The sequence below is a fragment of the Orcinus orca genome, chromosome 3 (assembly GCF_937001465.1).
Source record: "Orcinus orca chromosome 3, mOrcOrc1.1, whole genome shotgun sequence".
Taxonomy (NCBI): domain Eukaryota; kingdom Metazoa; phylum Chordata; class Mammalia; order Artiodactyla; family Delphinidae; genus Orcinus; species Orcinus orca.
The window spans coordinates 19,296,458-19,318,469 of NC_064561.1; the positions used below are offsets into that span (position 1 = coordinate 19,296,458).

Sequence of the window (22,012 nt, forward strand, 5' to 3'; positions counted from 1 at the left end):
ATTTCTTTCAGATTCTTTGTGTTATTAAAAAATGGAGTCAACCTGTTTTATCAAATCATATAGAATAGCCTTATTACAGTCTTCATCTTATAAAATGTTTGGTATTTTCTATTTCTATTATAAGAAAGAATTTTAGCACTAGGTCAATTAGTTTTTTGCAGTGTAGTCAGCCCTTTGTATTCGAGGGTTGCACATCTGTAGATTCACCCAGCTACTGATCAAAAATATTCAGGGTAAAAAAAATTCCAGAAAGTTCCAGAAAGCAAAACTTGAATTTGCTGCATTGGCAACTATTTACATAGCCTTTACATTGTATTAGGTATTATAAGTAATCTAGAGATGATTTAAAGTATATGGGAGGGAGGATAGAGGGTGTGCGTAGGTTGTATGCAAATACATTTCATATAAGGGACTTGAGCACTCTCAGGTTTTGGTATCTGTGGGCATCCTAGAACCAATTTCCCACAGATACTGAGGGATGACTGTATATACATCAACAAAAGATGCTTGCTTTTTTTTTTAATAGAGGTATAGTTGATTTACAATATTATATAAGTTTCAGGTGTACAACATAGTGATTCAAAAATTTTAAAGATTATACTCCAAAAAAAAGATTATACTCCATTTATTATAAAATATTGGCTATATTCCCTGTGCTGTACCATATGTCCTTGTAGCTTATTTATTTTACACATAGTTTGTACCTCTTAATCCCCTCCATCTATCTTGCCCCTCCCTGCTAAAAGATGCTTTCTATGTTTAAGAATTATTCATCAAAACTTATATTTATATTGTTTTGGTCAATTTTGTATTAATTCTATTTGTAATAATAATTCAATTCAGAAGATATGTTTAACACTTAGGATTTATGGTTGACAGGGAATAAAGTAAACTTCAAAATTTCAATTTACATGCCTTTTTTGTTATAGCTAAGTTTGATAAGGTGGTGGATAAAAGACTTTAAAGCCTAAAAATATATTGCCTTATGGTGAAGATATACAGAGGATGTGGAATGGAAACATGAATTCAAGGAGAAGAAGGAAAAAATGTAAAATTTCCAAATGTTGAAGAAGAGCTTGTTCATGGATTTAAACAACTGATGATAGTGGGTAAGAAAGTGTTTCAATATTTAGATTCCATTGGATATTTTAGAAGGCTGATGTAACAGTTTTTATTTAAAATATTAGTATTTACAATAGATGGAAATTATATCCCTTGCAACCATTTAAATGTTTAGTGAAATTTTTAGATGTCATCTTAAAAGTGTGCAAGAGGGTACACACCGTTTTTAAAAGCTTCTTTTAGGAGCTATATAAGTGTATCAGTCAGGATCATCTAGGCTATGCTATAATAACAATCCCAATGACTTAGTGGCTTGTAACAAAGGTTTCTCACTCACACTTGACATCCATTATGGGTTGGTGGGTGGTTCTGAGTTGTGAGGGGAAGTGACACATGTTTGGTCTTGCTGCTGCCAGAATAGTCACATGGCCTACTCAGCACAGAGGGCAGGAAGTGTGCTCCTGGAAGGCAGAGGGCTGGGAATACTTAGTGAACAGTCTCAGTTTAGAAAACGGTGGGCCAGATCATAGAGGTTCTTCCATGGTGCACAGAGATTCCACTAAGACTCCTGGGCAGAAGGGCCTATAACCAGGGAGGTCCAGGATGTCCTTTCCTCCCGCCCCCACAGAATGAGGGACGAAGAGGGGCAGAGAGAGGCAAGGGACTTAAGAGGCATATGTTTTGTTTAATTCATTTTCAGGGTGAAACCACAATAGGGGAGGCTGATAGTCAGCAAAGTGGGTCAGCAAAGGTCTGGGGTGAGGACAGAAGGGCTGCAAGGCACATGGCCTTCATTGTCACAGGCAAATGACTGGACACAGAGACTTCAGTAGTGGCCCAAAGATCAGATGGGACCAGTCACCCTATAGTGGTCACTTGTTCACGGCCAGACCAAACCAGATTGACTCTTTACTGCAGGAGTCAGCATGGATCCGGGGACCTCCAGTGGATCCCTGGCCCTTCTCCCACATTCATGTGTACCCAGGTACCATTTTGGAGAGGTGCACAAGGATGGGATACAGTATCGTTTCCATCCAAGTGACAGAAAATTCATTTGAAACAGACTGTTGTTCAAAAGAGACTGTTAAACAATTCCTGATTCAAAGTTGCACTTGGAAAACAAACAAACGAACAAACAAAAAAACCCAAAGTTGTACTTGGAAAGGAACTTGGAAGAGAAGGTTTGGACCAGAGGAGATTGAGATGCCAAACTATAGTCTTGGCACCCCAACCCCCATGACTTGTGTAGAAGATGTACTTGACCACATTTTCTCTGCATGTCTAAGCAGTGGTGTGAGCAGATCTCAACCATCCTCACGTGTATCACCCCAGCACTCCTTGAGGTGGGTGCTGGTGTCCTGTCTCGTTTAGAGATGATGAAAGAGCCTTCTGAGGTTAAATTGGTTTCCCAAGGACATGGAGTTATGATATGGGACTCTCCAGCTGCCCAGCCTGAGTGTTTCCACTTTACTGGGCTCCCTCCTGAGACTCCAGTCTCTCTAGCTTGGTCTCTCCAAGATTGCTGTGGCAGCAAGAGTCAGAAAGGCAAGCTTTCCTCCAAGTCATGGATAAGCACTGCTTACACGCACACAGTGTTCATAGTGAATATCAGAAGCTTAGAGAGAAGTCACCTTTGGGCAAAGCTATTGTTTTGTGCAGGTCTCTGCTTTCTATCCTTAATGTGGCTGGACCAGCCCTTGTGGTTCTTATTATGAGTGCAAGACGCCCTCAGCCATAACCATCAAGAAACTATGAAACAAGTAAACCAAGTTTATTACTTACAAGTTCTGGAGGGTACACAGCATGCCTGAGGCCACAGAAGGTCGTTGGGGGAGAGAGAGAGAATGGGCTTGTTCTGCTTTTATTGGGGTTGAAGGTGGGGGCCTAGTAGTGACTGTAAAACGTAAGAGCAGGAATTAAAACTCAGGGAGAGAAAAGCAAGTGGCCAAACCAAAGATCTTTAAAACAGAGGAACTTAATGGGGTCAGCCTAGATCTTTATCTAATTGTGTGGCTGGCAATATGTTTGTTCACATGGCAGTCTTTGGAGTGGATGCAATCAAGAGCTTAAGTCAGGCACTTGCATTACAACTTAAAAAGAACCCAGCTGGGGGCCCCGCCCCCTCCAGCCGGGGGTGCTCTAAATGCTGTGCGGAGACCTTCTGCACCCCTGCGAACATGGCGCTGCGAGGGGCGCGGAGCGTGTGGGCCGCGGTCTGCGCTCTGCAGCCCGCGCGCCATCTCTGTGCCCAACGCGCCCTGCCCGCCGCGGCCCTGGGGACTGCGGGCGGGCGCCGTCCGGGCGCTGCGCACCGGTCCCGTTCTGCTGTCGGGTCGTAAATTCACAGACAAACATGAATGGGTAACAACAGAAAACGGTGTTGGAACAGTGGGAATCAGCAGTTTTGCACAGGAAGCTTTGGGAGATGTTGTTTACTGTAGTCTGCCTGAAGTTGGGACAAAATTGAACAAACAAGGGGAATTTGGTGCTTTGGAAAGTGTGAAAGCTGCTAGTGAACTCTAGTCTCCTCTATCAGGAGAAGTAACTGAAATTAATGAAGCTCTAGCAGAAAATCCAGGACTTGTCAACAAATCTTGTTATGAAGATGGTTGGCTGATGAAGATGACACTCAGTAACCCTTCAGAACTAGATGAACTAATGAGTGAAAAAGCATGTGAGAAATACATAAAATCTATTGAGGAGTGAAAATGGAACCCCTAAATAAACTAGTTTGAAACAAAAAAATAAAATAAAATAAAAATAAAAAGAACCCAACTATCAGACACTTAAACTTACGGTTATGAAGAAGATGGATGTGTTTCTAGTTGAGGGCCTCTGGGTGTAAATTGGAATACTTCGCAATGTTCTGGCACTATCTGCTCAGGCGTAAGACGTATGGAATGGTCGGGGATAGTCCTGCTCTTTGGTGTTCTGAGAACCAGCCCACACAGGACAGAAAGCAGCAAACCATAAACAGGTTTCATCAAATCATTTGTCTGTGTCCTCACCCTGGGGTCTAAAACTGAAACCATGTAACTCACTTTGGGACTTGAACCCACGGTCTTTTAACTGAGATCACACACCTGGTCTCAGGACTTAATGAAGCTCAGGTTCTCGATGTCTTGTCAGAAAGAATTCAGTGAGAGACAAAGTGATGGGTAAGAAGTGAATTTATTTAGAGAGAAACACACTCCACAGACAGAGTGTGGGCCGTCTCAGAAGGTGAGAGTGGCCCCAGGGTATGGGGTTGTCAGTTTTTATAAGGGTGGGTAATTTCATATGCTAATGAGTGGGAGGAGTATTCCAGTTATTTTGGGGAAGAGGTGGGGATTTCCAGAAATTAGGCCATTGCCTACTTTTTTTTTTTAAATTAATTTATTTTTGGCTGCATTGGGTCTTCGTTGCAGTGCATGGGCTTCTCATTGCGGTGGCTTCTCTCTTTGCAGAGCACGGGCTCTAGGCACGCGGGCTTCAGTAGTTGTGATTCGCAGGCTCTAGAGCGTAGGCTCAGTAGTTGTGGTGCACGGACGGCATGTGGGATCTTCCCGGACCAGGGCTCAAACCCGTGTCCCCTGCATTGGCAGGCGAATTCTTAATCACTGTGCCACCAGGGATGTCCCCACTGCCTACTTTTTGACCTTTATGGTTGGCCTTGGAACTGTCATGTTGCCTGTGTGTGTGTCATTTAGCTTGCTGATGTGTTACAATGAGCATATCCTGAGGCTTAAAGTCTAGTGGAAGTTGACTTGTCCGCCATCTTGGACCTATTTGGTTCTAATCAGTTTATGTCATGTCCTCTGGTAATGTCATTCTTTTAAAGGTTGTGTCCTGCCTCCTTCCCTCCTGTTTTAACCTGACATTCACCAAAGACAATCACCAACACCCGCTTGTAGTGAAGGAAAGTTCAGCATTTATTTGTAGGACACCAAGCAGGGAGAAGGGGCAGCTTGTGCTGAAAAGACCCAAACTCCCCAATGGCTTTCAGGGAAGGATTTTTAAAGGCAACATTTGGGGTGAGGGCTCTAGGGTGTATGACTTTCTTCTGATTGGTTGGTGATGAGGTAATAGGGTGATGTTTCTGGAATGTTAATCATCAACCTTCTGGTTCCAACCAGTCTGGAGTCTAGTGCTGGTGGTCAGCAAGTAGTCACTATCCTCCACCTGGGGGAGGGGTCTTAGTTTCTACAGAACAGCTCAAAGGTGTGTGTCAGATTGTTATGTATATCCCTTGAGAAGAAGCTAGGACTCTGCTTTATCACTGAACTATTGTTTCTTTACTGCTTTTCCTTTGTTTCTGCATTCCCTCACTTCCCTAATTAGTAACTGTTTGAGTCTGCTCTTTGGAACTCAGGGAAGGCGTAGGGGACTAAAGCCTTTTTCTACAAACAAGAAACGGGGGACACAGAGGGCCTTTTGTACCTGGGAGGGTCCTGCTGGGTCCTGCTCAGTTTCAGTCTCCCCTTTTCTTTGATACTCTTCAGTCCTGAGAGGAACAGGGGCAGGACAAGAAAGGGAATACTGTTTTGGATAGAGAGGTTAATCATAAACTTGACAGGGAAACTTGGTTTTAGGGGGACTCAGTTTAAGTTAGATCCAGCCACGACCCTGCCAGGAACAAGCACAGTGTCCAGAGGGGCATCATTTTTTTACAGGAATTACAGAGCTTCCTTCACCCATATGGAGGCAGGGAACATTTTCCTGATCCCCTTTCCCTATAGCCACCTCATGAGGTTTCTTTCTCCCCAAATTTTTGTTTTAAAAAATTTCAACTGTTGGGCTTCTCTGGTGGCGCAGTGGTTGAGAGTCCGCCTGCCAGTGCAGGGGACACGGGTTCGTGCCCCGGTCTGGGAGGATCCCACATGCCGCGGAGCGGCTGGGCCCTTGAGCCATGGCCGCTGAGCCTGCGTGTCCGGAGCCTGTGCTCCGCAGCGGGAGAGGCCACAGCAGTGAGAGGCCTGCGTACCACCAAAAAAAAAAAAAAAAAAAAAAAAAAATTTCAACCGTTAACGTTTTTAAAAAGCAAAGAGGGAATTCCCTGGCGGTCCAGTGGTTAAGACTCGGCGCCTTCATTGCCGTGGGCCCACGTTCGATCCCTGGTCAGGTAACAAAGATCCCAGAAGCTGCAGGGCATGGTCCCCCCCAAAAAAGAAGCAAAGAAATTGTCTGCAAGATACTCATGTACTTACTTTCTTTGGAAGAAAGTTTTCTCACTACTGAGCGAAATGTCTGATCTTTAATGAAGACTGCCCCAATGCAAGGTTTGCAGGGGACCAACCGACTTGGCTTTGTGGGTGGGAAATCTGTAATGCAGGATTGTCTATAAGAAGCAAATCACCACAAGGGGGCAGTAAAAGCCAGTGGCTGAGTGAGGAGCTCTTGTTGGGAGGGGGAATGAACAGCCCCCATTCAGCACCTGGAGTCTCCCTGAAAGTTTCCCTTTACTTATAACACAGGGACCCAAGGGCACTTAACTTTTATCCTGGCACGTCTATAGTGAGATGTCTCCTTGTCTGTATTGGTTGGGGGAAGTAGAATAGGGGAGGAACAGGAATTATCAGGAAAAATTATCCCCACCCAGAGTCCACACCATGTCTTTCCCCTTCCCAGGAGCAGGCAGAGGCCTGGGGTTGGGTGTGGGGCGGCCAGGCTCTTGTTCTTAGCTCCAAACTCCTTCTCAAGGGATGTCAGGCTGTGCCAGAAGGAGTGGAATGAAAATGTTTGGTGTTTTTCAAGAGGAGATAGATGGGCCCCAAGCTGAGCAGCTGGAGTTTGTCCCCTGTGGACAGATACTCCAAGATGAAGATAATAGCAGGAGTGAAAGAGGAGCTGAGCCCTGCCCAGAAAAAAGATAGAGAGACCACATATTTCTCATTCTCGAGGTTAAGGAGACCTTCCTGACTACACACGTACAGAAAGGCTCCTCAGGTGGCCAAAAGGGAGGGGGCGCCACCCCATAGTAGGTGATGTCAACCTACCCATAGCCCTCTTCGCTAGAATCCATCTTGGCTAAGGGATGCGCACGCACACAGGGGAGGACCCTGAGATAAACCAAATGTGGACTCAGAGCCAGGCAAAGCAAGGTGATTGGCCAGAGGAAACCCAGAAGAAATGCCCCCATATAAATAGTGATTCAAACTACCACGAGGGTGCGACTGTTTCTCTGAGCCTGCATGTGTGTCTATCCACACGTACCATTTTTCCTCCTAATAAACACTTTACTTGTTTCACTACTTTCCACCTCTTTGTGGGAATTCATTTCTACAAAGCTGACGGACCAGGGCCTTGTCTCTGGCCACTGGCCCTGGTGGTCTGTCCAGGGAACCAAAATCCTGCTTCAAGCCGCTGCAGGTCGAGGCTACCCAAGATCAGAACTGGTTTGATCTTTCAGGAGGTTTAAAAAGGAAAGTGGCCCCACTTCTGGCGCATGGTTTCCTGGGACTGAGAAAGGCCAGGGTTGTGAAACCCACGAGGGATGGACGCCTGGGCCTGCTCAGACCCTGCATTCTGATACAGCAGCCCTTTGGGTAGGTTTTGGCCCCAACAGAATGGTGAAATTGGCATAGTGTGTGAAACCACCCTCCTCTGAAGTTCTCGTTGGCCAGTGATGTTATCTCCTGCAGGAGGGCAGCAGAAACCACTCTCAGAGCTGGACCCTTGCTCTGAGAGATACGAGGCATTGTTCCAAGGATCTTCCTTCCTTCCTGCTTCCCTCCCTCCATCCTCCTCTCCCATCTTTCCCTTCTCCCATGGAAAATTTCACACAGAATAAGAGTAGCGCAAAGAGAACAATGCACCCTTGTACCTACCAGTCAGCTACAGTGAGCATCTCAGGACTGCTCTTGTTCCATCTTTATCCCTCCCCTCCTCTCCCACCACTGGGTTATTTTAAAGCAACTTGTAGCTGTTATAACATTTATCCATACATTTTAGGCTTCATGTCTAAAGGATAAGAATTTTTTTAATCCAGTCACAATACCATTATCACACTTTGGCATCTTTTAATACCCAGTCCTTATTCATGTTTTCCTCATTTTCTCAAGAGTATATTTTTATAGTTGATTGGTTCAAATCAGGATCCACCTAAAATCCACACTTTACATTTGGTGGATATGTCTCTTAGGTCTCGCTCTCTCTTTTTTAAAAAACATTTTAGTATTTTAATGTTTGATGAGAACAATGTTTCCAAAGATGTGTTCTTCTTTTTTAAAAAATAAATTTAGCTGGACAATTCAGCCAACTGGCACATTTAGCACTCCAACTACCATGCAAGATACTTGGTTCAGGTCAAAGTGCAGATTTTCTTGATCATCTTTATGTAAGTATTTCCTGTCCATCTGGAGAGAAGGTGAATAAAGATTTATTTTGTTTACAATTAATCTGTGTTTTAATATTCACTCTTCAAATATTTGAATTCAATTGATTTTGAATTCAAATAGTTCAAATATCTTTATTCCCTTTAAGGAATAAAAAAATTGACTGATAGTGACCTATCTAAGCTTATCTTACATAGAACACATCATAATTTGAAGATACAGTTTACCACCACTTCTCCCATAATCCTCCCAACTTCCCATCCATCTTTCCTGCTTTTTCTTATCATTTTCACTATCTGACATACTATAGTATCGTATTTATTTTTCTCTTAGGTCTGTTTAAATCTCATTGCTCATAACTGTGTAAGCCTGGGACAGTCTTAGGATGATGTAGAAACAGGGTGGGGCTCCCCTCCTCCCAGGGTAATAGCAGATTCCCACCAAATGCTGGAGCTCTTCTAATGTAATTTGAAAAAGGAGATTTCCATTCCTTGCATCCTGAGCATAGATAATCTCATTTAATTCTCATGTCAACCTAACAAGGTAACATTTATGCCCATTTTACAGATGATGAAAATAAGTTTGAGGGAGGCTTTCCAAATAAGTAGAAGTGACTATTTAATCGGAAGGTTTTACCTACCTGATTCCACAGACCACGTTTGTTTCTCCTTAGCATTTCTGTTTATCTTGGGATAAGCAATGGTGACAGCAGCCATCACCAAGAGCACAGGGTCCTCTTGCTAGTATATCCCATCTGCAGAACTTCTGAGTGAAAAGCGGGTGCATGTGAGGATGCTGAGACCACAGGCATAAACTGCATGTGTGTTTGCCCTGGCTGTCATGGAGCACTGACAAAAACATCTTCATTGCTCATAACTACTACAGATATCAATAGTCTTCTTTCTGTTTCGATTAAAAATTTTTATTAGGAGATTTTATATTTTGTCAATACAAATCATATGTATGTATAAATGTGTATAAATGTATATATACACATTTATATATGTATAAATGTGTATATATGTATAAGTGTGTATTGTTATATGTATATAAAAATAGTAAAATGAGCCCTTATGTGCCCAACATCCAGTCTTAAGAAATGGAACTCTAAGAATATCTTTGAAGCCTCTCCCTCCTCTCCATCCTCACCCTCCACGACAAACCTGCCCTGAATTTTTATCATTCCTTGCTTTCCTTTATATTTTACCACATATGTATGTATGTGTGTTGTTGAAGAATACATTGTTTAGTTTTGCTTGTTTTTGAACTTTATAAAAAGGTGTTATATTTTTTGTATTCTTCTGTGATTTGCCTTTTTCACTCAACCTTATGTTTGCAGGATTCATTCATGTTGATGTATGCAGTACGTTTGCACTGCTTATGGCATTTCATTGTGTATCACAGTTTACTAATCCATTGCGCCATTGGACATTTGGCTTGTTTCCAGTTTTTGCTTTTGTTTTCTAAATTACAAACAAGTTTACCTTAAGTCTTCTTACTCCCATGACCTGGTGCACACGTGTAAGAGTTTATACTTGGCTAAATGATGCCAAAACACAGTTGATGAATTTACACTCCTACAAGCAGTGCATGAGACTTAACAACACAGCGTATCATTGGCTTTTAATTTGTGTCAATCTGATGAAGATAAACTAGTATCTAATTGTGCTTTTGATTTGCATTTTTCTGATTACTATGAAGTTAGGAATTTTTTCAGGTTTTTTGGCCTTTATATTTCCTTTTCCGAGAAGCAGATTATTTGTCTATTGTTGACATAGAGGGATTTTTTTTCTTTATATATTATGGATTCTAATCCTACATCAGTTATACGCGTAGCACAATTCTTATACTGGTTTGTAGCTTATGTTTTCATTTTCATTATAGTGTGTGTGTGTTTACACTGAAAAAATGCTTATTATGGAGAATTTTGGACATAGGAAAACATAGACTAATACAGCCCATGTACCCATCATCCAGACTTACCAAACTGTAACCCTTGGCTGATCCTGCCTCTTCCACACACATCCTTCACTTCCTGTATTATTTTGAAACAAATCACAGACATCATATGTTTTCATATGTATATTTGAAAGGATGCACCCCCTGTCTGGATGCCTTCCCCACTTGCCTTGTACTCTAACTTGCCTTGTGCTTGCCCATTCCAGGCTTCTGCCCCTGTACAGTTCCCCTGCTTACGTTGTTCAGGCTCTGATACATCTCCTGTGCAGATGCCTCCATGCTGCTTGGACTCTGATGTCCCCTCTGTGCCACGATTGTTCTCCCTTCACCCTCCAATGGGATAAACTATCTGACTTGTCCTCACCTAACTTTTTAGTACTGAATGTTTTACGAAGGGAAGAAGAGGGAAAGGAAGTGGTAAGAAGGAGAAAAGGAATAAAACGAAGAAGAACACATATGGAATCTTTGATGAATTAGATATTTCTAATTTTAATATAGCCAAAGTTATCAAACTTTTCATTTGCAGTTTTTACATTTTGTATCTTGTTCAGTGAATTATTTCCTACCCTAAGATCTTAAAGATATTTCTCCATATTGGCTTTTAAAGTTTTGCCTTTCACTTTAAATCTTTAAGCTATCTGTCATTTATTTTTTATATAGTATGTGAGATACAGATCCACTTTCATTTATTCCATATGAAAACCAGTTGTTCCAAGACTTTTTATTGAATTTTCTTTCTTCATTGAACTGCAGTGCCCTTTCTGTCATATATCATATTTCCATTTATGAGTCTGTTTCTGGGTTTTCTCTTTGGTTCCATCAGTCTGTTTGTCTATCCCTGTGCCAATACTACACTGTAATACCATGGCTTATAATAAATCTTGATATCTGGTAAGCAAACTCCCCACTCTGTACTTTCTCAGGAGTGCCTTGAATATTCTTTGCCTTGTTTTTACCATGTAAATTTTAGAATTAGCTTATCAAGTTCTGTGAAAAGCCCTTTTGGAAATTTGCCTGGAATTGCACTGAATTTATAGATGAGTTTGGGGAGAACCTAATTCATTATCCTGCTGAGTTGTTAACATGGTATTATTTGAGTCATTAACATAGTTTATCTCTCCATTGATTTAGGTTTTCTTAATATTTACAATGAAGTTATGTAATTTTTGCTTGTTAGATTTATTTCTTTTTTAAAAAAATATTTTATTTATTTATTTTTGGCTGAGTTGGGTCTTCACTGCTGCGTACGGGCTTTCTCTAAGTTGCGGTGAGTGGGGGCTACTCTCTGTTGCGGTGCGCAGTCTTCTCATTGCTGTGGCTTCTCTTGTTGCGGAGCACGGGCTCTAGGCGCGTGGGCTTCAGTAGTTGTGGCTCGCGGGCTCTAGAGCGCAGGCTCCGTAGTTGTGGCGAACGGGCTTAGTTGCTCTGCGGCATGTGGGATCTACCCGGACCAGGGATCGAACCCGTGTCCCCTGCATTGGCAGGCAGATTCTCAACCACTGCGCCACCAGGGAAGCCCAGTTTTTTTTAAAAAAAGAAAAGTTCCATAACAAACTTTTGTCCAACGGTTTCATCCACTGATGGATTTACCTTAATGAACTACTTCATGAAGAGTTGCAAAATGATTTTCTGTCATTCTTTGTAAAGATCACCTCTCCCTCATCAATTAGCATTATTTGATTACTACGTAAGACTGATCATACAAGACACACAGAATAAATGCTTAAATATTTTCGTTTACTTGCCAATTTTTTAAAGATTCAGTGCCTTCTCTGGTTATCTCCAATGGTAACCAATGATCAACTTCTCCTTCTCTCTCTCCTCCCCACTCCTCCCCACCCCCTGCATTGGAGTATGAGTTCACATTTTATGTATACAGATCTTTGACTTACAATGGAGTTATGTTCTGATAAACCCATCACAAGTTGAAAATATCTTAAGTTGAAAATGCATTTAAAACACCTAACCTACTGAACATAATAGCTTAGCCTAGCCTACCTTAAATGTGCTCAGAACACGTACATTAGTCTACAATCAGCTAACACAAGGCCTATCTTATAATGAAGTGTTGAATAGCTCATGTAACTTATTGAACACTGTACTGAATGTGAAAACCAGAAGATCAAAATTCAAAACCTGAAGTACAGTTTCTACTGAATGTGTATCACTTTCACACCATCATAAAGTTGAAAAATCCTAAGTTGAACCATCCTAAGTGTCAGGGATTATCTACTTGATATGTTTTATGCTGTGCATTTTTTTTTTGGATGCTTAAATTGTGCTTTGTTTTCTAGTGAGATTTCCTGTGTCTTTTGGGGTTTTTGTTGTTTGTTTTTGTGTGGTTTTTTTTTTTTTTTTTGGCTGCATTGGGTCTTAGCTGCGGCACGCGGGATCTTTCATTGTGGTGTGCGGGCTCCAGAGCATGTGGGCTTTGTAGTTGCAGCACGTGGGCTGTCTAGTTGTGGCTCATGTGCTCAGTAGTTGCGGTGCATGGGCTTAGTTGTTCCGCGGCATGTGGGATCTTCCCGGACCAGGGATCGGACCCGTGTCCCCTGCATTGGTAGGTGGATTCTTAACCACTGCGCCACCAGGGAAGTCCCAACACAAATATGTTTAAAAGAATAAAAGACAAGCTTGAGAATATCTGTAGGGGACAAAAAACTATTAAAATGTCCTGAGAGCCTCATAACAACACTGAGATGGTTATCATCCCAGTTTTAGATATGAGAAACTCAGGCTCAGGGGGGTTAAGTAACTTGCCCAAGGTTGTGCTCTAGTCAGGGGGTGGAGCCAGATTCAAACCCAGGTCTTTCTGACTTCCAAACCCTATTTTCTTTCTGCTGTACCACAGGTAAATAATTATTTTACTTAAGGAGTAGCTAATAATCCTATTAGAAAACACTAAGGGAGGATTTCATCTTCCTCTTTGTTTTTTACCATGCTTAAGCTAATATACATCTTGTGATAATCATAAAGTTTATGAAAAATTTTACCCAAGTCAAGGTCAAAGTGAGCAGGTTATCAGTTATGGGAGGGTCTGGGCTTTATGCACAAGGGATTTGAGGTCACCACAGCAAAGATTTCAAAAGCATCCCACATAGCAACCTACATGCTCATCGACAGCTGGTGAATGGATAAAGAAGATGTGGTAGGATATATACGCAATGGAATATTACTCAGCCATATAAAAGAGTAAAATCTTGCCATTCGCAGCAACATGGATGGGCCTGGAGTGTATTATACTAAGTGAAATAAGTCAGACAGAGAAGGACAAGTACTGTATGTTTTTGCTTATTTGTGGAATCTAAAAAACAAAACAAACAAATACAACAAAATAGAAACAGTCTCACAGATACAGAGAACAAACTAGTGGTTACCAGAGGGGAAGGGGGGAGGGGCAAAATAAGTGAAGAGGATTAAGAGGTACAAACTGCCAATTATAAAATAATTTAAAATAAGTTACAGGGCTGTGTTGTACAGCACAAGGAATATAGTCAATATTTTATAATAACATTGTATGGTGTATAATCTACAAAAATATCAAATTACTATGTTGTACACCTGAAATTAATATAATATTGTAAGTCAACTATAGTTCAATTTTAAAAGAAAGCATCCCGGGACTTCCCTGGTGGTCCAGTGGTTAAGAATCCACCTTCCAATGCAGGGGACATGGGTTCGATCCCTGGGCAGGGAACTAAGATCCCACATGCCGCAGGACAACTAAGCCCTCGCACTCTAGAACCCGTGCGCCACAACTAGAGAGCCTGCGTGCTGCAACTATGAGCCCTCGCGTTCTGGAGCCCACGTGCCACAATGAAAGATCCCCCATGCTGCAACGAAGATCCCACGTGCCACAACTAAGACCTGATGCAGCTAAATAAATAAATAAACAAATATATATTTAAAAATAAAAGCATCCCAACATAAATTATCTAATACATAGATTCATCATCAGTTATTGATTATTGAACATGGACGACAGAGTGTGTTAGAGGCTTTCTCAAATACACTTTCACATTTAACCTCAAAGCAACACTGCCAGGTACATGTCATTAACCTCAATTCACAAATGAGGAAACTGAGGCTCAGAGGGCCAAAGTAACCTGCCTATCCAGACCTCCTCACTTCCTTTCTGCTGTACCACAGTGTCACCTTTCAAAAAAACATCTCAGAGGACTAAAATCTGAATGAAAGCCACTTTCCCACACTAGGCACTTTTAGATTTCAGCCCCAGACTAATGAATTTAGGACAGAAAAGTTGAGATCAAATAAGAGCTGGGAAGGACACAGACAACCACCTGTCAAATTGTGGTTTGTGTCCTTTGTCCACCTGCACTCAGGCCACTGACTTTGAGAGGTCAGTTGTGGTGGCTGCTTCTGGTGCTTCGGGACATACGCTTCCAGGGAGAGGTAAGACCCTCATGAGGAAGAGATACGTCCCTGCATTGAGATAGGGCCTAAACATTATCTCAGCCGTGGTAGGTCCCCTCAAGCAAGAAAATGAGTCAGAGCTCCTTATCATTTATCAGGAGCTGACTCCCGGCCCAGCATGGCCTTGTCTTCCTCACAACAGCCCTCAGAAGGCGCTGCCATTACTGTCCCCATCTTACAGGCAAAGAAGTTGAGGTTGCTTGCTCCAGGTAACACAGACAGTACATGGAAGAGCCAGTGTGCAAATCCAGTGAGTCTAATCCCAGAGAATGTCATCCCTCACAAAGGAACCTGGCACAATGCCTGGCACTTACATGCTCAGTAAGCCCTTGTGGTGGTGGTGATGATGACAGTGATGACGACAGCATTAAACTTGCGAACAAGAAAATGGATTATGGGTCTTAGTGTAGACCTGTACTATCTAATATGGTAGCCACTAGCTGCAGGTGGCTATTGAGTACTTGAAATGTGGCTAGTATGACTGAAGGACCGAATTTTTTTTTTAATTTTTATTTGCATTTATTTTTTGTGGAATTTATTCCTGTGCTGTAAGTTTTTGTTTCTGCAGTTTCTTCTGGGATATCTTTTTCTTCTGTGCAACCTCCTCTCTGCTTTAGGAACAATCTGTTCTTTTTCAGTGAGGATCATCTCAACGTGGCAGGGAGAGCTCATGTATGGGTTGATCTGACTGTGAGCTCTCTAAGTCCTGTGGCACATCCTGGGGGCTTTGTTCACCTGGATGTGCTCAGTGACCAGAGGATCTTCATCTAAGCCCTTAAGTTCAGCATTACTCTCTGCATTTTTGAGCATTGTCCAGTAAAAATTCAGCACTTTTTTTGTGCCACCAACCCTGTGTCCAGCACCACTGTTTGGCCTGGGACCACTTACCAACTCTACCATCGGCGGAATGGCACACATTGCTTCTGTAAAGTGACATCCTTCAGATACTTGGTGGCTTTTTGGAGATGCATACCCTTAATGGCCTGGGCAGTTTCATGAGTGTTCTTGATTTGTATGCTAGGTTCTCAAGCAGTTCTCTGGTAGTTTTACCCAATTCCACAAATCCTAATGCAGAGTGTTCATTGTATACTGTTGATCACTGACCAAAATGTGGCTGCTCAGAATCGATTTATTTTCACAGAAGATCCAAAGGTGTCCTAAGAAACGCATCACTGCAGTGAATTTTTAATTTTAATATAAAAACTGAAGGAATGTACAGTTTTGGTCAGACTACATTTCACCTTAACATTACATCCTGTTAGGTACTGTTGTATTGTGGTGCATGTGCTGGGCACGTGTGTTATTTCCAATACTGCATTAATGAAATGTATATATTGATTGTATATTGAAATGCTGTATTTTGGGTATATTGAGTTATGTAAAACATATTATTAAAATGAACTTCAACTGTGCCTTTATATATTTTTCAATGTGACTACTAAATTTTTTTTTTTAATTACATAAGTGGCTCACACTATATTTCTCTGAGAGCACACTGGCATACATTTTAAGAATTCAATTCAGAATGTTTGAGATTTTCTCAGCAATAGAAGCAATTTGTTACTTAAAAAAAAAAGAAGTGTAGTGATCATTGTAATGATCATTCTGTCCATAATCATTTCCCCCAGAATTGTTGATAACCTCAATAGAAGCTTCCATAGGAAGTAAACGCAAACCAAACACTATGATGCAAATTTCTTCTCATAGAAGAAATTTCTTCTCATTGTTCTAGCGCACTCCTTGAATTTTTTTCCTTTTCTGTAACCAATCAGCATCATTGGTCATAGAGGATTCTGAAAGAGATACTGGAACACCAGAGAAGAAGAGCTCATTGGATTTCCAACACCCCAGCCAAGTGATATTCCAAGGTTTAAACCAACACCCCGACGACTTCTGCCAGACAACTTGGCTTTCAAAGTCCAACCCAACCTTCCCTCCTTCCCTTGCCCTGCCAACTCCCATGGAACCCCCAGACTTGGTGAGGGGAGTGATCCCATCCCCCACAAGGACCCTAAAGTGTCCAAGGGAGAGGGAAGCCCAGGATTGGAGTTTTTCTGAGACCAAGGCAAGAAGGCAGTCCAACAGAGCATGCTGCCCAGTGCCGCTCTGACCTATTCGCTTCCTCCCTGAGATTCCCTTCTCCAGGACACCCTCTGGGATGTACGGCAGGGCATGAAAGCCACTAAGCGAATGGCAGGGCCCTCCACAATTGCTACCAGTCTTGCCCTCGCTGTTTAGGCTTTTTGTCTGGAGCTGTGACTTTAACTGAACTTGGTCACTCACATTCCTGGTAAAGACTGGCTCTTACGACCACAACTAACTTCCTGTCTTCTGAAATGTGTACTATTTCCATAGAGGAGGAAGCTTGTTCTTTCCCTGACCAACCTTCTGCAGTCCTTTGTAAATTTATTCCAGGGACAAAGAAATAGAGGCCAAGGACATTCTGGACCTGGGGTTCTCAACCATGGCTGCTCATTGGAATTACCTGGGAAGCTTTTAAAAATTGGCGGCCCTGGCACTATGCCAAACCAACTCAGTCAGAACCTCTGGAGGTGGAACCAGGCACTATCATTTTTAGTGCTCCATAGGTGATTCTAGTGGGTGGCCAGGGTGAGAACCACTGCTGTAGTTCGGGAATCTAGAATTTGTCCCGCTAGGCCTCCAGCTCCCCTGTGATGATCTCTTTTGGACATTAGTCACATGTGATTTCTCCACTTTGTGTGATTTTGACTCTAACTTTTCATACTTCCCAGAAGAACCAACAGGGCCACTGACTAGGCCTTCAGAGCTCAGGCTCTGACAGGAGGAGCTGGGAAGCAGGTGGGCACACTGACCCTCCAGGAGCGGTAGTTCTCAACTTCTACAACATAAAGATGCTCAGAGTTTAACCCCCGACTAATTTACCTGGCTGGGGAAGAGTGCATGAAATCACTATTTTTTAGAGTTCTCCAGTACATTCAGATGCACAGCCAAGGTTGAGAAACACTGGCTGGTGAACTGGTAAAGCCCAGGTCATAGTTGAATTAGTTCTCAGACAGAGCTTATTTTCTTAATGCATTATTTAATTCTAAGCCCTACATTCTGCTTTTGTTCAAATCTTGCCATCAACTTTCCTTTGCACCAGAAAGCCATCCCCATGTAGACTACCTAGGAGGAGACAGACCCTGGAATCTGTGTGGTTGGAACACAGCCCCCATTCTCTGTGTCACACTTGCAGAGCCCAGAAAATACCCATTTCTTTTTTAGTTGTGGGTGGTTTGTTTTTGTTTTGCTTTTGAATCTAGACCACTACAAATGTTATAGGGAACACAATCTAGCTAATAGCAATTAGTTTTAAAAGTCAGTGAGTTCAAGGTCTGAGGCCAAGTCCCTCATGTGTAGTTGTGGAAATGGCCTGTATCTCTCTGCAAGGTATATCTGTGAGGCCCTCCAAATCCTCAGCAAGCTCCAGTGGACTTTTAGGTTAGAATTGTTGACATGATGAGGTAATGTGATGCTCTCTGAAATAAGATAAAGGTGGCCTCATTCATTGTTTTGAAGCCTTCCAGTGGTAATAAAAGCTACCATTTATTGGGTACTCCTTATGTATCAGATATCAATACCATATACTATACCAGATACTGACATTATCTTGTTTATTCTCAGCAGCTGTGTAAGGCAGGCAGGTATTAAAAGTTCTACCTTAGAGATGTGCAAACCAAGACTCAGAGAGTTCAGTGACTTGCCAGTGGTCACAGTGAATTATTAATGGTGGAGATGGGACTCACACCTCATGTGGCTGAGGCCAAAGTTCCAGTCCTGTCACCCTGGCCGACCTAGCCCCAGCAATTTCTCCTCTTCTGGGTGGAGAAAAAGGGCCCTCTCCTGGGCCCTTTTGTTTCTGCCTCCCCACTTCCCACCTTGGCTTCATTTCCATGAAATGCAAGATGAATTAATTATATGCTAATGAGTCTTCTGCAGCAGAAAGTGAGAGGGGGATGTGACAATGTGCTAGGACAGTCTGGTCTCCCTGATCTTGGAGAGGCAGCAGTGAGAAGTGGCGTGAAGCGAGATCTTAATTCCCTGCCCAGGAATTGAACCTGGGTAGCCTGGATGAAAACCAGGAATCCTAGCCACCAGACCCCCTGGCTCTTGCCCCCATTGAAAAATACATTTCTCACAGAGGCAAAAACTGTAAAAACAGGTACAAACTTTATTATTAGAGACATAGCACAACAAGTGGGAGAGCACACAGAGAAACAGTTTGTTTAATGAAGATGGAAGCAAGGCAGAGATACCTTCTGCCTTGCAGAAGGCAGAAGGAAGCACCTTCCTTCTAATGAAGATGGAAGCACCTGCAGAGAAAGGGTGTGGGCATCCTCACTAGTGAGGAGGAGCGCAGTAAAGAGGCGGTGAAGTCATTTACATAGGGCAGTTCTTCCCGGTCTTTGTTTACCTTTGGCCAATTATCTCGTTTCCTTTTCCACACCTGACCTGCCCTAGGGCCCTCCCCAACATGCATGCACAACTTTTTTCCAAGATGGATTCCAGCCCAGAGGCCTGCGGGGCAGCATCACATATTCTGGGGTGGTGCCCCCTCTTTTTGACCCTCAAGGAGGCTTTCTGCGCATGTGCAGTGTCTCCCTTTCCCCAAGGATGGGAAATATGTGACCTCTTGATCCTTTCCTCAAACAAGGGTTTAGCCCCTCTCTGTTCCTGCCATAAAAGTGTCCCATGTCCAGTTATCTACCCTATTACTGTTGTTTCTTATATCGAAGTGCAGATCCCAAAATATAGAAGTCCGGTCATAAATATGTAGTCCGGAGCCCATTTGTCTCTTGCCTCAGTAAATGTAAACAGGGGGCTGGTAATGAATGTCCGGCCTGGAGCCCATCTTCTCACCCCAAGAAGTGTGAACAGGAGGCCAGTTGTAGATGTCTAGCTTGGGGCCCACCCATCTCCTGCCTCATCCCATGCTGAGGTGAGATTCTAGAACACTACACAGAAAGGGTAGTTCTGGTTGGGCAAAAATTTATGTCAGTGAGGCCTTGTGGTTTTGCCAGCTGTCAGGGTGAAACGAAAATATTCCCTGGGACAGGGACGCTGTTCCCGAACCTCCTTCTCACTCCAATTTCCCGAGAGTAGAACTGACCCTCCTCCTGTGTTGTAGCCCCCAGGACTGTCTGAGGTCTAAAGCCCCTGCAGTGAGTATATAGGGTGGGTCATAACTGTGAGGGAGGAAAAGTCACCTCAGGAGGCAGGTCAGCCCCCAAAGCACTTTGGACTTCCCGTCTCCTTACATTCAGAAGTTTCACAGAATGTTCCACCGACTGCAAGCCTGGTAGGAATTGAGCATCTCTGAGTCTCTCTAGGCTTCCTCCTGTCCTGGCAGAGAGGCTTCCCAGGAAATACCTGCTGTTGGGCCTGTGAACTGGGCTCTGCTCCAGCGATCTCCCAGAGGGGAGGGAACCGTCATTTCAGGAGAACCTTCTCTATGAGGCTCTGGGCTAATTAGGAAAAGGGAAATGGGCTGCCCAGAACAGGTGCTGCTCTTCAGGGGACTGTGATGGTTGTTCTTAAAAAGGAAATTGGTACAAATGAGCTTAAATTAAGCAGAATTAAGGCTGGCAGGGAGCGTGGCAGCTGCTGGCAGACAGGTAAAGAGGGTGGAAAGGGCCAGTGAACAAAGATGGAGCCCAGGCGTGGGGAAGGGGTGGTGCCAGTCTTCAGGGCAGGACAGAAGAGCAGGACATCAGCCTTTAGGGCAGAGGAGGCCTGAACAACAGTGGCTGAAGCTGGGGGCTGGAACCTGCACCAGAGAACTTAAATTCCATAAAAACTGAGAGCCTACAAGGCAGCAGGCACCGTCCTAGGCACTGAGGCTATAGCATTGATACCCCAGCTCTGAGCCTGGGGTATCCAATGTTCTAGAGGGATGGGGGGAGGAGGGGGAGAGACAATAAATATGATTTCAGTTAATGGTAATAGCTGTGAGGGCAGTAAAACAGGGTGATGTGTATGTGTGTGCACATGTGTGAACTCTGGAATGGGTAGTCAGGGAGGCCCCTATGAAGTGGGGCACACTGGGGATGGTCATCAAGGACAAACTTCTTCCTCCCTTCCTAGGTGAGGAAATACTCAGTGCTGCACTTTCAGACAACAAAATACCTTTCTATTATATAAAACAATACTTCTTTCTAATCCAGTATCACAGCCTGGGGAGTCCACAACTAAACCTTATTTGTGGGTGAGGGGGCATGGCTCATACAGATACAATAGCAGAGGCAGTTCTCAATTCTGTCAGCCTGAAGGGCAGGGGAGGATTCTATCACTTATTGAGGAACTACTACATTGTTCATTTGTAACTTATCTTTAATTTTTTTTCCTTTGGAAATATTTTAGATTTACAGGAAAATTATAAAGATATTGTAGAAAGTTCCTGTATACCCCTCACCCACCTTCCCCAAAGGTTAACATCTTACATAACCATGGTGCATTTATCAAAACTAAGAAGTTGACAGTAGTACAATACTCATAACTAAATGCTATAGACTGAATGTTTGTGCCCCTCTCCCCGCAAATTCATATATTGAAATCCTAACCCCCAATGTGATGGTATTAGGAGATGAGGGCTTTTGGGAGGTGAATAAGTCATGAGGGTGGAACCCTGAATAATGGGATTAGTGACCTTATAAAAGAGGCCCCAGAGAGCTCCCTTGCCCCTTCTGACATGTGAGGACACAGCAAGAAGATAGCCATCTATGAAACAGGAAGAGGGCCCTCACCAGACACCAAATCTGCTGGCACCTTGATCTTGATCTTCCACCTTCTAGAACTGTGAGAAATAAATGTTTGTTGGTTAAGCTACCTAGTTTATGATGCTTTTGTTAAAGCAGCCCAAACAGACACTAAGATACTAAATTCCTGAAAGAAATTTGGATTTCATGTTACTTATCTTTTAATATGTTATCTAATCATCCAACAACTGGCCAAACTGAAGTTCAGAGACATTGTGACTTGAAGAAGATGATACAGCAAGTAAGTGGGGGAAATTCAGGTTGCAGTCCAGGTCTGTCTGACTCTGAAATGTGTGCTCTCTAGATGATGCTGTCTCTTTGAAGGAGGAGGTCAGTGTGTTAGTCTAGCTCCTTGGAGAAGTGGACGCCAAGACATGATTAACCATGTGATTAACCATGCAATTATTTTACTGGGGGAAATGCCTGAAATAGGGAGGGAGCCAGAAGAGGTAGGGAGAGTTGTCAGAT

General features: G+C 43.0%; 1 non-coding gene and 1 pseudogene across 1 annotated transcript; one reads left to right on the top strand and one right to left on the bottom strand.

Moving 5' to 3' along the window:
- The window catches only part of LOC117198412 (glycine cleavage system H protein, mitochondrial-like), a 42,622-nt pseudogene extending 26,442 nt beyond the window's left edge, over positions 1–16,180 (top strand).
- LOC117198416 (small nucleolar RNA SNORD58) lies at positions 15,882–15,946 on the bottom strand. The gene has a single exon (XR_004479577.1). It is a non-coding gene; the product is annotated as a small nucleolar RNA SNORD58 (small nucleolar RNA).
- Positions 16,181–22,012: the final 5,832 nt, after the last annotated feature.